Source organism: Lepidochelys kempii, chromosome 24 (assembly GCF_965140285.1).
Source record: "Lepidochelys kempii isolate rLepKem1 chromosome 24, rLepKem1.hap1, whole genome shotgun sequence".
Classification (NCBI taxonomy): domain Eukaryota; kingdom Metazoa; phylum Chordata; order Testudines; family Cheloniidae; genus Lepidochelys; species Lepidochelys kempii.
In genome coordinates this window covers 11,385,769-11,398,803 of record NC_136403.1, presented here as the reverse complement: position 1 = coordinate 11,398,803, position 13,035 = coordinate 11,385,769, and the positions used below count along the sequence as shown (strand labels likewise).

Here is a 13,035-nt window from a genome sequence, read left to right as displayed (position 1 = left end):
GGCAGGTTCTTCTGCCCTTGGGTCACTCTGCTCCCTGGTATTTGGGGGTGCCCAGCTCTGAGAGAAGCTGCACAGAGCTAATGCTGTTGCAGTCAGGATGGGCTGCTCAGAGCAGAGGCTAGTAACCCTGGCACAAGCTGGCAGCCTGGGTTCTCTGCATCTTCTACAGGTTGGGTGCAGTGGTCTGAATTCTCAGAAGCAAAGTGGCTTGCTCTGGCTCTGCTTTGGAGCTGGGTCCAGCACGCTCTGCACTGCTGAAAGCAGCAGCTTGGGAGCTGCAGCAGAGTGGAATCTGGTTCACTAAATGATGAACAACTAAATGATGCCACAAAGATGTGGCACCTCCCAGCTCTGCACGTCTTATCTCTGTCTGTCACTCCATACAATAGAGGCAATAGTGACCCTGACAAGGGCCTGGCCCAGCATGGTCAGGGCAGGGCTCTGCTCAGAAGGGCAGCCCCAGCCATTGTTGGGGAACAGAAGGTTGATATTAGCAGAGCTGCTGCCCACATCCCAGCTCTGGTAGGAACAAGGTTTGCATTGTAGCCAGGGCTCGGGCCCAGCTCACTGCCAAGAGCCTGCTTTGATCAGTGCATGTACTACCTGGAGCCGAGTGCTGCAGCAGCACCAGCAGGCCTGCCTCTCTCCAGTCACCTGTCTGGGAGCCCTGAGTTCCTAAAACTTGGTGAGAACAAACTGAGCCCACATAAAGAAAAGGAGGACTTGTGGCACCTTAGAGACTAATAAATTTATTTGAGCATAAGCTTTTGTGAGCTATAGCTCACTTCATCAGATGCACACAGGCTCTTAACCCTATTCCCAGCAGGCAGACAGCTCCTTGGCCCTACTCAGCTACAGCCCGTGGAGCCAGCCACCTACCCACTCTGGCCTCCCAAAAGACAGGCAGGCCCTGGGCCCCTTCTCAACCATGGTGTGGTGTATTGAGCGCTGTGGGAATTGCAAGCTATCACTTTAAGACTGGGGTGGTGGGGTTGCCTGGTCCTGCTTGCAGGCTCTGGGGCTCAGGAGCAGAGTCAGTCTAAAGAGTCAAATTGGAGCAAGGGGGGGGGGTGAGTTGTGCCTTGCTGCCTTCCACCCTCTGATGGAAAGGAGTGGGTAGTAGGGGGACCCTAGCCCAAGCTGGGAGCCTGGGTTCTCTATCTTCTACAGGTTGGGTGCAGCAGTCTGAATTCTAGGAAGCAAAGGGGCTTGGTAAGTTGCAACGCTCCCAGAAGAGCATTTGCCTTGGTGCAATCTGTCTGCATGTGTGTTGCGAAGTAACACTATGCAGCACCTGGCCCTGGCCATGCTCACACCTAGCCACAGCCAGTCCAGGAGTTCCAGCTGGAACATCCCTGATCCCTCAGCTAGGCACAGTGAACACAGCCAACTCCCATGGCCTGTGCTTAGACACCCTGGGCACATTCTGGGGCCTTTACAAGTAGCAGTGAATATGCCTTCAACACCCTGGGGTGCAGGCACCCCCACCCCCCTGAGGAGTTGCAGTGGGCCCACCTGGAGGGCATTCCAAGTCAAGGCACCACACCCTGTGTTTTCCAGTATCCTGGATCTGGAGAAAGCACAGCCAGAGGGGCAAGTACACCCTCCCAGCATCTGCCCCTGCAGCCAGGCTGATCCTGCAGTCACTGCCCCCTCCTGCTGGCACAGTTTGTGCTAGCTAATTGCAGAGTCTGATATCAAGGCATTTGCAGCCCTCTCAAACCACAGGCTCAGGCTGAACATGCAGCCACCTCCCAGCGCAAATATTTACTCTCTGCTGCTGCCGTGTTGCCTTAACTGACCAGCCTGGGTCAGGATCCCTGCAGCCACCAGCCAAAATTTTCCTGAGCAAGAACCCCTGATGGAATGCTCTCTGTGGGTGCCAGGGCAAGGCCACCCCTAGGACTGGTGTAGCCTGGCCCCAGGGCATGGTGCTGAGGAAGAGGCCAGCCATGGAGAAGGCCTGCTTTGAGTCAGGACTGTTAAACCATGACTTAGCTGGGCTAGAGTGGGGATTTGATGCAGGTTAAACCCACTCTGGCCACAGCTGCTGTAGCCAGGCAACCAGCATCACCTGCACCAGGCAGGCCTGTTGCTGAGCTGTAGGTCAGGCAGGATGTTACCATGCTGGCCTGATGCCCTACGCCTGTTATCATTTATATCAATGCCAAGGGCGTGCAAAGCACCACCTTGCTGACCTGGCAGCGCTTTGCATGGGTGTGAATGCCTGCACACAGGGTGGGTGGATGGCTCAATGGGAGCAGGGGGGTGTCCCTGGATGAGGAGAGGGGGTCAGCCCCAACCCCCTTGTGGCATGCAGGGGAGTAGAGAGCCAGGCCTGGGGGTGGGGCAGCTCCTCCCCTCGCTTTGAGTCTTGGCTCCAGGGATGCATGTGCCAACATGGGGCTTGTGCTGCAGCATCTGGGCTGGCAGACTGTACCTGCTGCATGTGTGAGTGGGAGCTGGGGGATGACGACAGGCTCAGGCATGGCTCCATGCTGCAGCTGGCAAGGGGTGAGGCAGGGTTTGTACTGCTTTAACGCTAGAACTTTGAACCCAGCACCACTGGACCGGGCCGGCCTCTGGTGTGGACACCGCAGACCTGGGGTGAAGGGCCATATGTTGGTGCTGTTCCTCTGCAACATACGCTTGGCTGGTAGAAGGCCCCTTTAGCCTAGTCTAACTAAGTCCACAGGGGGGGCTGTGCCAATTTCACTCAGTAACACTCACATCCCACCAACCATCATGCCGTCCCTGCAGAACTGGGTGCAGGCCTGGCCTGAGACTGACAGGCCCTTGCTCCAGCCCTGGGGAGGGGGCAGAGAGCAGGGAGGAGAGACTCAGCTGGGATGAGGGGAAGGGAACAGAAACCTGCAGGGTCACTGCAGCAGGACAGGCACAGAGCCAACCCCTCCTTACAGGCTTCCCTGGCTGAATGGAGACCCCTGCACAACTCCAGAACCAGCTGATAGGAAGAAAGCTGGGCTGGGGGGGGCAGCGTGAGGACAGGGCAGGGTGTTTGCACTCAGTGTGTGTGCACATGTGGTGGGTGTCAGGGTGTGTCTGTTTGCTCTACTGTCATTGGTGCACATCAGCTCACCTATGTGCACTGGCCAGACACAGAGGCCGGCTCCTAATCCTGTCTAAAGAGCCGCCAGTCAGCAGTGAACCAACAGTTGGGCTGGGTGTGAGGCTGGGAGCAGCGGCAAGGAGGTGACACAATATCCCAGTGAGTCATTTCCTTTCATTCACGTAGTGGAAAATCATTGTCAAGGGCTGTGTCCGGGGCAGGCCCTCAGATCAGAGGCACTGGAGTGTAATGGAGTGAATGAGACATTCCCAGTGCGGGCGGGGGAGGGAGGATATAAAAGGGCCCAGCTCCAGCTTGCATGCGTGTGCTCATGTGCGTACACACTGTGACCCAGCCTTCTCTCGAGGACCTGGGAAGGGGCTGGGCCTCCAGCCCCAGGAGGGAAGAGGGGCTGATATTCCCACCTCCATAGGGCTGTCAGGTTTCCTCATCCCCTGAGTAGTCTCAAGAACCAGCTCTGCCTCTTGGCAAGGGGCAGTGTGATGAGCCCCTGTTCTCAGCTGTGCTGGGTCTGGCATTACCTTGCAGTCCCCCTGGCTCCCTCCACATTGCAATAAAAGGCCCACTGCAAGGCTTCAGCTGGCCCAGGTCAGCTGACTCAGGCCTGCGGGGCTATAAAATTGCAGTGAAGATGTTTGGCCTGGGGTCTCTGGGACTCACAGTGGGGGAGGGTCTCAGAGCCCAGGAGTCCACCCAATAGTTACACTGCTATTTTTAGCCCTGCAGCCCAGGGCTGAGAGACTTGGTGCTGCAGATTGTTTTATTGCAGTGTAACCATTCCCCCTCAGCACAGCACCACTGCACTGGCTAGCTCTGCACAGCCAGTGCTTCAGGGGGGCTGCTGCTGAGGTGCCATTTGAGGGGTGCTGCTCTTGCTGGTTTTAGACATTCGGGCATTTAGCTACAATGGGGGTGGGGGAAGTCACAGACCCTGCTGAACCAGGACAAGGATTGGCAGGGAATTTTCCTGGCTTGGGCTGACATTTCTTTGGCTTCTTTAGCAGCATCTTGTGCTGGCCCCAGTCACTGACCTGACTGGCCTCATTAGGCCACCCGTCTCTTTGGCACGTTCACAGGAGGGAGCCAGCTCAGCGGAAAAGTGGCTGAGATGCTATGGAATGGCAGCTTGATGGGGTCAGGGTGCCCCTCCATGGTCTTACAGACCAGGGGACACAAGAAATACCCCCTTACTCTGGGGTGAACATGCCTGACTGCCCTGCTGCTGGACAAACTTGCTGACAGGGGAGGGGAGTCTCATGTTGGGGCACTTTGCAAGAAGGTGAAGGAGATGGGATGGAGTCAGCCTCTTTTGGGGAGAGCTCAGCCTGTTTATTCCCAGCATTTGAAGGGTTAACAGTGCACCTGTTCCCTCCTGAGAGCTGGCCATCAGCACAGGGGCTCTGGAGCCCGGAGCCAGAGCACAGAAGCCAGGGTCTTTGGCATAGGCCCCAAGTCACCCATTGCTATGTACCTACCCCTCATGCCTGTGATACATTCAAGGAGGCAGACATCAGCTAACGCCATGCAAGACCCAAAGAGTTAAAGAGAGACCAGGCAGCTGTCTGTCTGGGTCAGTCAGGACCATATGATCCAACTGTTTGGGAAGATCCTCCACTTCCCCTTCGAACAAAAACTCCATGTTGTTTTCAACCTGCTTCTAGGGTGTGAACTTCATAAGACTCTCCAGAACCAAATGCCATGGCTCTGCCCAAACCCAGAGCTTTGCACCCCATTCCCCCAGGAGCCAGGTAATCTCTACTATGGGCATTTATGAGGCATCACCCAGGAACTGAATTCCCTAGCCCACAGGTGGGCAAATTTTTTGGCCTGAGAGCCACACCTGGGAATATAAATTGTATGGCGGGCCATGAACACTCACAAAATTGGGGTTGGAGTGTGGGAGGAGATGAGGGCTCTGGCTGGGGGTGCGGTCTCCGGGGTGGGGCCAGAAATGAGGAGTTCAGGGTGCAGGAGGGGGCTCCAGGCTGGGGGATAGGATGTGGGGGGCGGTAAGGGCTCCAGCTGAGGGTGCGGGCTCTGGGGATGAAGAGTTTGGGGTGCAGGAGGGTGCTCCGGGCTGGGAGCGAGGGGGTTGGAGGGCAGGAGGTTGAGGCATGGAGGGAGGCTCAGGGTGCAGGCTCTGGGCGGTGCTTACCTCAAGCGGCTCCCGGAAGCAGCGGCATATCCCTTCTCCGGCTCCTATGTGGAGGCGCGGCCAGGCAGCTCGATGCGCTACCCCGTCCAGAGGCATTGTACCTGGAGCTCCCATTGGCCACGGTTCCTGGACAATGGGAGCTGCAAGGGCGGCACTTGGGGTGGGGTCAGTGTGCAGAGCGGAGGCCCCTGGCTGCCCCTACGCACATGAGTCGGAGGGGGGCCATGCTACTGCTTCTGGGAGCAGTGTGGAGCAGCCCTTGACCCTGCTCCCCGGCTAGAGCGGGGCAAGCCCCAAACCCTGCTCCCCAGCGGGAGCTTGAGGGCCGAATTAAAAAGGCTGGGGGGCTGTAGTTTGCCCACCCCTGCCCTAGCCTCTGCACTTTTCATAGATCCTAAGGCCAGAAGGGACCATTGTGGCCTCCTGGATACCACAGGCCACAGAAGTTCCCCAGAATAATTCCCAGAGCAGAGCTTTTAGAAGAACATCCAACCGTGATTGAAAAGTTTGTCAGTGATGGAGAATCCACCATGACCCTTGGTAAGTTGTTCCAGTGGTTAATTAGTCTCAGTTAAAAATGTACATCTTAGTTCCAGTCTGAATTTGTCTAGCTTCAATTTCCAGTCATTGGGTTGTGTTAGACCTTTCTTGGCTAGACTGAAGCCCAGTGTCAAATATTTGTCCCCATGTAGGTTCTTACAGATTGTAACCAAGTCACCCCAGAACCTTCTTCTTGTTAATTAAGCAGCTGAGCTAGGAGTGGAGCTTGGGCTGCGTGCTGGAGAATGTGGATTTCCAGCCCAGCAGCTGGATACCCCTTCATGATAGCGGCAGCCCTGCTCTATCAGCCAGACCCTGTCACAGACCAGAACAGCTCAGTTAGGGGGCTGGGATGTTGCAATCAGAACAGAAGTTAGCAGCAGCAAGGCCCCAGCACAGCTGTTTCATGCAAGGAGAGTGAAGTCTGTTCCAGTCAGGCCCTGTTCACACTGGGAACACATGATCTAGGTTCCTTCCTCTCTTACCTCTGGCCACTTAGAATCATAGAATATCAGGGTTGGAAGGGACCCCAGAAGGTCATCTAGTCCAACCCCCTGCTCGAAGCAGGACCAATTCCCAGTTAAATCATCCCAGCCAGGGCTTTGTCAAGCCTGACCTTAAAAACCTCTAAGGAAGGAGATTCTACCACCTCCCTAGGTAACGCATTCCAGTGTTTCACCACCCAACTAGTGAAAAAGTTTTTCCTAATATCCAATCTAAACCTCCCCCCCAGCAACTTGAGACCATTACTCCTCGTTCTGTCATCTGCTACCATTGAGAACAGTCTAGAGCCATCCTCTTTGGAACCCCCTTTCAGGTAGTTGAAAGCAGCTATCAAATCCCCCCTCATTCTTCTCTTCTGCAGACTAAACAATCCCAGCTCCCTCAGCCTCTCCTCATAAGTCATGTGTTCTAGACCCCTAATCATTTTTGTTGCCCTTCGCTGGACTCTCTCCAATTTATCCACATCCTTCTTGTAGTGTGGGGCCCAAAACTGGACACAGTACTCCAGATGAGGCCTCACCAATGTCGAATAGAGGGGAATGATCACGTCCCTCGATCTGCTCGCTATGCCCCTACTTATACATCCCAAAATGCCATTGGCCTTCTTGGCAACAAGGGCACACTGTCGACTCATATCCAGCTTCTCATCCACTGTCACCCCTAGGTCCTTTTCCGCAGAACTGCTGCCTAGCCATTCGGCCCCTAGTCTGTAGCTGTGCATTGGATTCTTCCGTCCTAAGTGCAGGACCCTGCACTTATCCTTATTGAACCTCATCAGATTTCTTTTGGCCCAATCCTCCAATTTGTCTAGGTCCTTCTGTATCCTATCCCTCCCCTCCAGCGTATCTACCACTCCTCCCAGTTTAGTATCATCCGCAAATTTGCTGAGAGTGCAATCCACACCATCCTCCAGATCATTTATGAAGATATTGAACAAAACCGGCCCCAGGACCGACCCTTGGGGCACTCCACTTGACACCGGCTGCCAACTAGACATGGAGCCATTGATCACTACCCGTTGAGCCCGACAATCTAGCCAGCTTTCTACCCACCTTATAGTGCATTCATCCAGCCCATACTTCCTTAACTTGCTGACAAGAATACTGTGGGAGACCGTGTCAAAAGCTTTGCTAAAGTCAAGAAACAATACATCCACTGCTTTCCCTTCATCCACAGAACCAGTAATCTCATCATAAAAGGCGATTAGATTAGTCAGGCATGACCTTCCCTTGGTGAATCCATGCTGGCTGTTCCTGATCACTTTCCTCTCATGCAAGTGCTTCAGGATTGATTCTTTGAGGACCTGCTCCATGATTTTTCCAGGGACTGAGGTGAGGCTGACTGGCCTGTAGTTCCCAGGATCCTCCTTCTTCCCTTTTTTAAAGATTGGCACTACATTAGCCTTTTTCCAGTCATCTGGGACTTCCCCCGTTCGCCACGAGTTTTCAAAGATAATGGCCAATGGCTCTGCAATCACAGCCGCCAACTCCTTCAGCACTCTCGGATGCAACTCGTCCGGCCCCATGGACTTGTGCACGTCCAGCTTTTCTAAATAGTCCCTAACCACCTCTATCTCCACAGAGGGCTGGCCATCTCTTCCCCATTTTGTGATGCCCAGCGCAGCAGTCTGGGAGCTGACCTTGTTAGTGAAGACAGAGGCAAAAAAAGCATTGAGTACATTAGCTTTTTCCACATCCTCTGTCACTAGGTTGCCTCCCTCATTCAGTAAGGGGCCCACACTTTCCTTGGCTTTCTTCTTGTTGCCAACATACCTGAAGAAACCCTTCTTGTTACTCTTGACATCTCTTGCTAGCTGCAGCTCCAGGTGCGATTTGGCCCTCCTGTTATCATTCCTACATGCCCGAGCAATATTTTTATACTCTTCCCTGGTCATATGTCCACCCTTCCACTTCCCTGCCCCTGAGAGAAAAGGCAGGCTTCCTGCTGCTGATGTATGCCATAAGTATGGAAATTGTGGGGAGCTCTCCACAAGGTGGGTCTGAGTGGGGGTGCTGCTAAGCTCTCTGTAACCTAGCACAGGTAGTGCTGACATCTCTGCAGGCCTGGCAGGACAGAGAGCGTGCAGCTTTAGTGCCCCATATTCTTCTCCTTGACGGGGAGGTGTGGGGTGTGTGTGATTTGAACCTAGACAAGGAACTTAATCACAAGCCCATCTTCTCTCCTAGGCACATCAACCCTCCAGGACCCAAAGCCTACTCTGCCACCCCCTCCTTTCTAGATATTTGTTTGGATTCCTGAAGCCCGTTAGGGTCCAGGTGCTGGCTCCCTCATACCCATCTCCCTCTCCCCCAATATGCCAGCGAGACCCAACTGTGATACCACCTGCATGGGTAAGATCAGCTGAGGCACTTGGGCTAAAAGCCCCCAGGTGTAGGTGCAAGGATTTGGGGATTAAGCATGCTTGGAGTGCCTGCTCTCCAGGGGCCAGATCAACTCTTTGTGGGCCCCCCGGGGAACGATTGTGTGAGACAGCAGAGCGATGTAGGCATTGTCTTCACACAGCAACACAGGCTTTATTTACGAGTTTAAGTTACAGATGGAGGTGGCTGCCACTAGGGCTCCAGCCACGGTAGCCCTAGAGCAGCGGTTCTCAAACTGTGGGTCGTAACCCCGTTTTAATGGGGTTGCCAGGGCCGGCGTTAGACTTGCTGGGGCCCACGGCTGAAGCCAGAGTCGAAGCCTCAACGCCCAGGGTGGAAGCTGAAACCAGAAGGATTCAGCCCTGGGCGCTGGGGCTCAGGTTAGAGTCTCCTGCCCAGGGCTGACACCCTCAAGCTTTGCCCCTACCCCACAAGGCGGTGGGGCTCGGGCTTCAGCCCTGCTATCCAGGGTGATGGTGCTCAGGCTTCACTCCCCCTTCCCGGGGTCCTGCAGTAATTTTTGTTGTCAGAAGGGGGTCGCAGTGCAATGAAGTTTGAGAACCCCACTCCTAGAGCAAAAGGTACACACACAAGTGTACATCAAATCCATTATAAAAGAAAAAAATACAAAATAAAAGACAGTGGGTAACAAAAGCCAAAGCAGCAAAAACACCAGCTATGTGCTGATCTCACTAAAAGGGAACCTTCACATTTCTCATCTGAACCACCAGGGCTTGAATCACATTTTTGTATGAAATTGAGGTAGATTTACAACTCTTTAAAACATTTTAAAAATAAAATGTATGAAAAACTTTAACACATTTTATTTACAGCATCATTATTCATACTGGTCTTGCTAGTCAGGCAGAGAGACTAGGATCAGGACCAACTATGCCCCCAAGACCGTGCCAACCCTCCAGATCAGACCAGACCTGATCCACATCCCTCCCCACGGGGTTACCTCGTGCAACGAACACTCACAAGTTGGAGTGTGCATCCACCAGGCCACAGGTGGAGACTTTCAGCTTTTCCCAGGGATGCTCCATGGCAGGAGGGTGGGGTCCGTCAAACAGCTGATTGGCAGGTAGCTGGTGGATGCTGAGCACGCACTATATTTCTATGCGTCAGGCACCACCCCCTGACCAGCATGGTCTGGGACCCCTGTGCTCCCGCACCACCTGGTTTGGCCTCTGCATTCATATAATGGCAGGGCCAGGGTGGATGCACTGAGGGTGGATGCACTCCCAAGTGCTCAGCACCCTTCTGCCAGCGCTGCCCCAGGCTGGGCGAGGGCCATGCGATCGGCACACAGGGGAGCCCAGCCATCTGCACGGCAGCCAGAAAACCCTGACTTGGGCCTGCTGAGCCACCAGGAGGAGAGAGGGCCAGACAAACCACACCACCTACCGCTTGCTGCCTCCCCAGGCCAGGCGTGGCAGAGCTGCTGTGCTCCCCTGAGCCCTTCAGTCGGTGTGAGGCACTGACGTGCTCCATCTTCAGCTGAGTGACAGACAAACATCCCCTGGCTCCCCCCCCCCCGCAGCCTCTCCCCTGCTGCCCTCACCACATATGTGACCCAACCTTCCCTTCTTACCTCCCAGCCCCAGGGAGAGCTGCCAGTAGTCGGGGAGGGATTACAGGCCCCTTCCTGAGGGCGGGCCCAGCACCACGGCACCCTTGTTAACCTAGTATTGCTGCTCTCCCATTAACCTGCGTTTGCCACCCTTCAATGCTTGCTGTAGCTCTCTATACAGGGAATGGTTGGTGTGGGAGAGAAGCCACAACCCTCTTCTCAACCACTGAGGTGAAGGGGAATCTCCTGTAGGAGCCACCCATTCTAGCCTCTCTTCTCAAAATGTACACACATTTTCAAATCTGTCCTGCAGGAGGCAGCGTTCCATGCAGCCTACGGAGCTCTCAGGGAGCAGCCAGGCATCTTGGTAACCAAAGCTGCTCAGAGGCCGTTTCCTGCCAGGGCTGGAGAAGAAACCCTTTGGGTAGTAAACACAAAGTATTATACTGAATCAATGGTTTTGTATGCAGGAACTTGAGAAAGCTACTGATAGTCACAAGACTACATCCCCAGTTAAAGATAATATATGCAACAATGTTTATATCTCTCCCTAAAAGCAGTTTGAGAGTTATCTTGGAATTCTATAACGCCATATGGAAAAAAGGAGCGATACCGGTAGGGTGGAAACACGCAGCAGTAATTCCAATGTGAAAACCAGGCAAAGTAGCCATGAAAGTGGATGCCTATAGACCAATTACCCGCACATCCTGTCTGGGTAAAATTACAGAGAAAGAATGGTGAATGAAAGATCAGTTGCCTATTTGGAAAACAATGGCATAATAGACAAGGTGCAGCGTGGTTGCAGGAGAGGAAGATGTACCATTGATCCCAGTGTTTAATTAAGTATGAGGGAGAAAGGTTTTACGAGAGTGGTCTTTCTAGATATTGAAAAGGCGTGTGACATGCTGTTGTACAAAATAGGTGGCCTAGAGATACAGGGAAGAATGTATGGGTAGATTAGAGAGACAAGGTGGGTGAGGTAATATCATTTATTGGAACAACTTCTGTTGGTGAAAGAGGCAAGCTTTTGAGCTACACAAAGCTCTTCTTCAGGTCTGGGTGGATTAGACACTTTGAGTAAAAGGACCATGCAGGTCAGAGTTGGGAAAGTTATATCTAATGTACACAATATTGAAAAATGGTACACCACAGGGAAGTATTATCCACCCGATATTTATTATAATAAATGATCTCCCAAAATGAATAAGTACTGGGGGAGGTGTCATTCTGTTTACAGATGACTGTGCTCTGTGGGTTAGAAACAGGACTGTTGGCATGGCAGAAAAGAGAAAGTGTTACAACAGACCTCTGAGTGGGGAAATGCCTGGGGTTTTAAGTTCTCCATTGCTAAAAGCAAAGGACTGATCTTTACAAGAAAGGAAAGTTATAAAGGAATGTGAACAAATGGAGAACAAATATTGTTAAAAGGATTAAATTCATATGGGGGTAATATTTGATACTAAATTACTTTGGAATGATCATATAACTGATGTTAAAGATAAATATACAGGAAAGATTAACCTATATAAGAATCTTCCTGGGACTAACCAAAGGGCAGATAAGTAAACACTGCTGAGGGTATATAGAGCCTTAATCTGAGCCGTTACTGACTATGGCTGCCAAGGTTTTGGGTCAGCATCAAAATCAGAACTTAAAAAATTAGCTTTAATTCAAGCTAATTGCATGTAGCACCTCTATTATAGCACCTATAAGCGAACTATGGATAGCTTCTAGTGAAATGCTAGTTTGACTGAAATGCTACACTAGGAATGAAACTACCAGACCTAACTTTTGGGGCCAGAGTTAACGGGAATTGCAATGATAGTATCAAACAAATATATCAGGATTGTGGGGAATTTGACAGGCAAACTATAGCACACTAGCAAAAAACAAAGACTGACAGCAAAAATAAATAAATAAATAAATAAATAAAAAGTACATCAGAAGCAGGAAGCCTGCCAAACAATCAGTGGTGCCACAGGATGTAGGAGGTGCTAAAGGAGCACTCAAAGGAAGACAAGGTGTTGCAGAGAAGCTACAAGTTAATAAGTCACCAGAACAAGATGATATTCACCCAAGAGTTCTGAAGGAACTCAAATATGAAATTGCAGAACTACCATGTAACCTATCACTTAAATCAGCCTCTGTACCAGATGATTGGAGGATAACTAATGCAACGCCAAGTATTAGAAAAGGCTCCAGAGGAGATCCAGGCAATTAAAAGCCTGTAAGCCTAACTTCAGTACCAGGCAGATTGGCTGAAAGTATAGTAAAGTACAAAATTATCAGATGCACAGATCACCACAGTATGTTGAGGAAGAGCCAATATGGCTTTTGTAACAGGAAATCACACCTCACCAATCTATTAGAATTCTTTGAGAGTGTCAGAAAGCATGCGAACAAGGGTGACCCAGTGGATATAGTGTACTTGGACTTTCATAAAGCCCTTGACAAGATCCCTCCCTAAAGGCTCTTAAACAAAGTAAGCAGTCATGGGATAAGAGGGAAGGTCCTCTCATTGATCAGTGACTGCTTAAAAAGATAGGAAACAAAGGGTAGGAATAAATGGTGGTTTTCACAGTGGAGAAAATTAAATAGTGGGGCCCCCACAAGGATCTGTACTGGGGCCAGTGGTGTTCAACATATTCATAAATGATTCAGAAGAGGGGTAAACAGTGAGGTGGCAAAATTTGCAGAGGATACAAAATTATTCAAGATAGTTAAGTCCAAAACTGATTGCAAACAGTTACAATGGGATCTCACAAAACGGGGTCACTGGGCAACAACATGC

At 51.8% G+C, this 13,035-nt stretch overlaps 1 protein-coding gene across 2 annotated transcripts in view; it reads left to right on the top strand.

The window, feature by feature from the left end:
* Positions 1-337: 337 nt before the first annotated feature.
* CFAP45 (cilia and flagella associated protein 45) overlaps positions 338-13,035 on the top strand; it is a 50,243-nt gene continuing 37,545 nt past the window's right edge. The window contains exons 1-2 of one of the 2 annotated variants that reach the window (XM_073322485.2): positions 338-4,900; positions 5,638-5,786. The gene's annotated coding sequence lies outside the window, so the exon portion shown is untranslated. Of the gene's footprint in view, positions 4,901-5,177; positions 5,787-13,035 lie in introns of those variants that run through there. The other variant, XM_073322486.2, reaches the window with a different exon arrangement.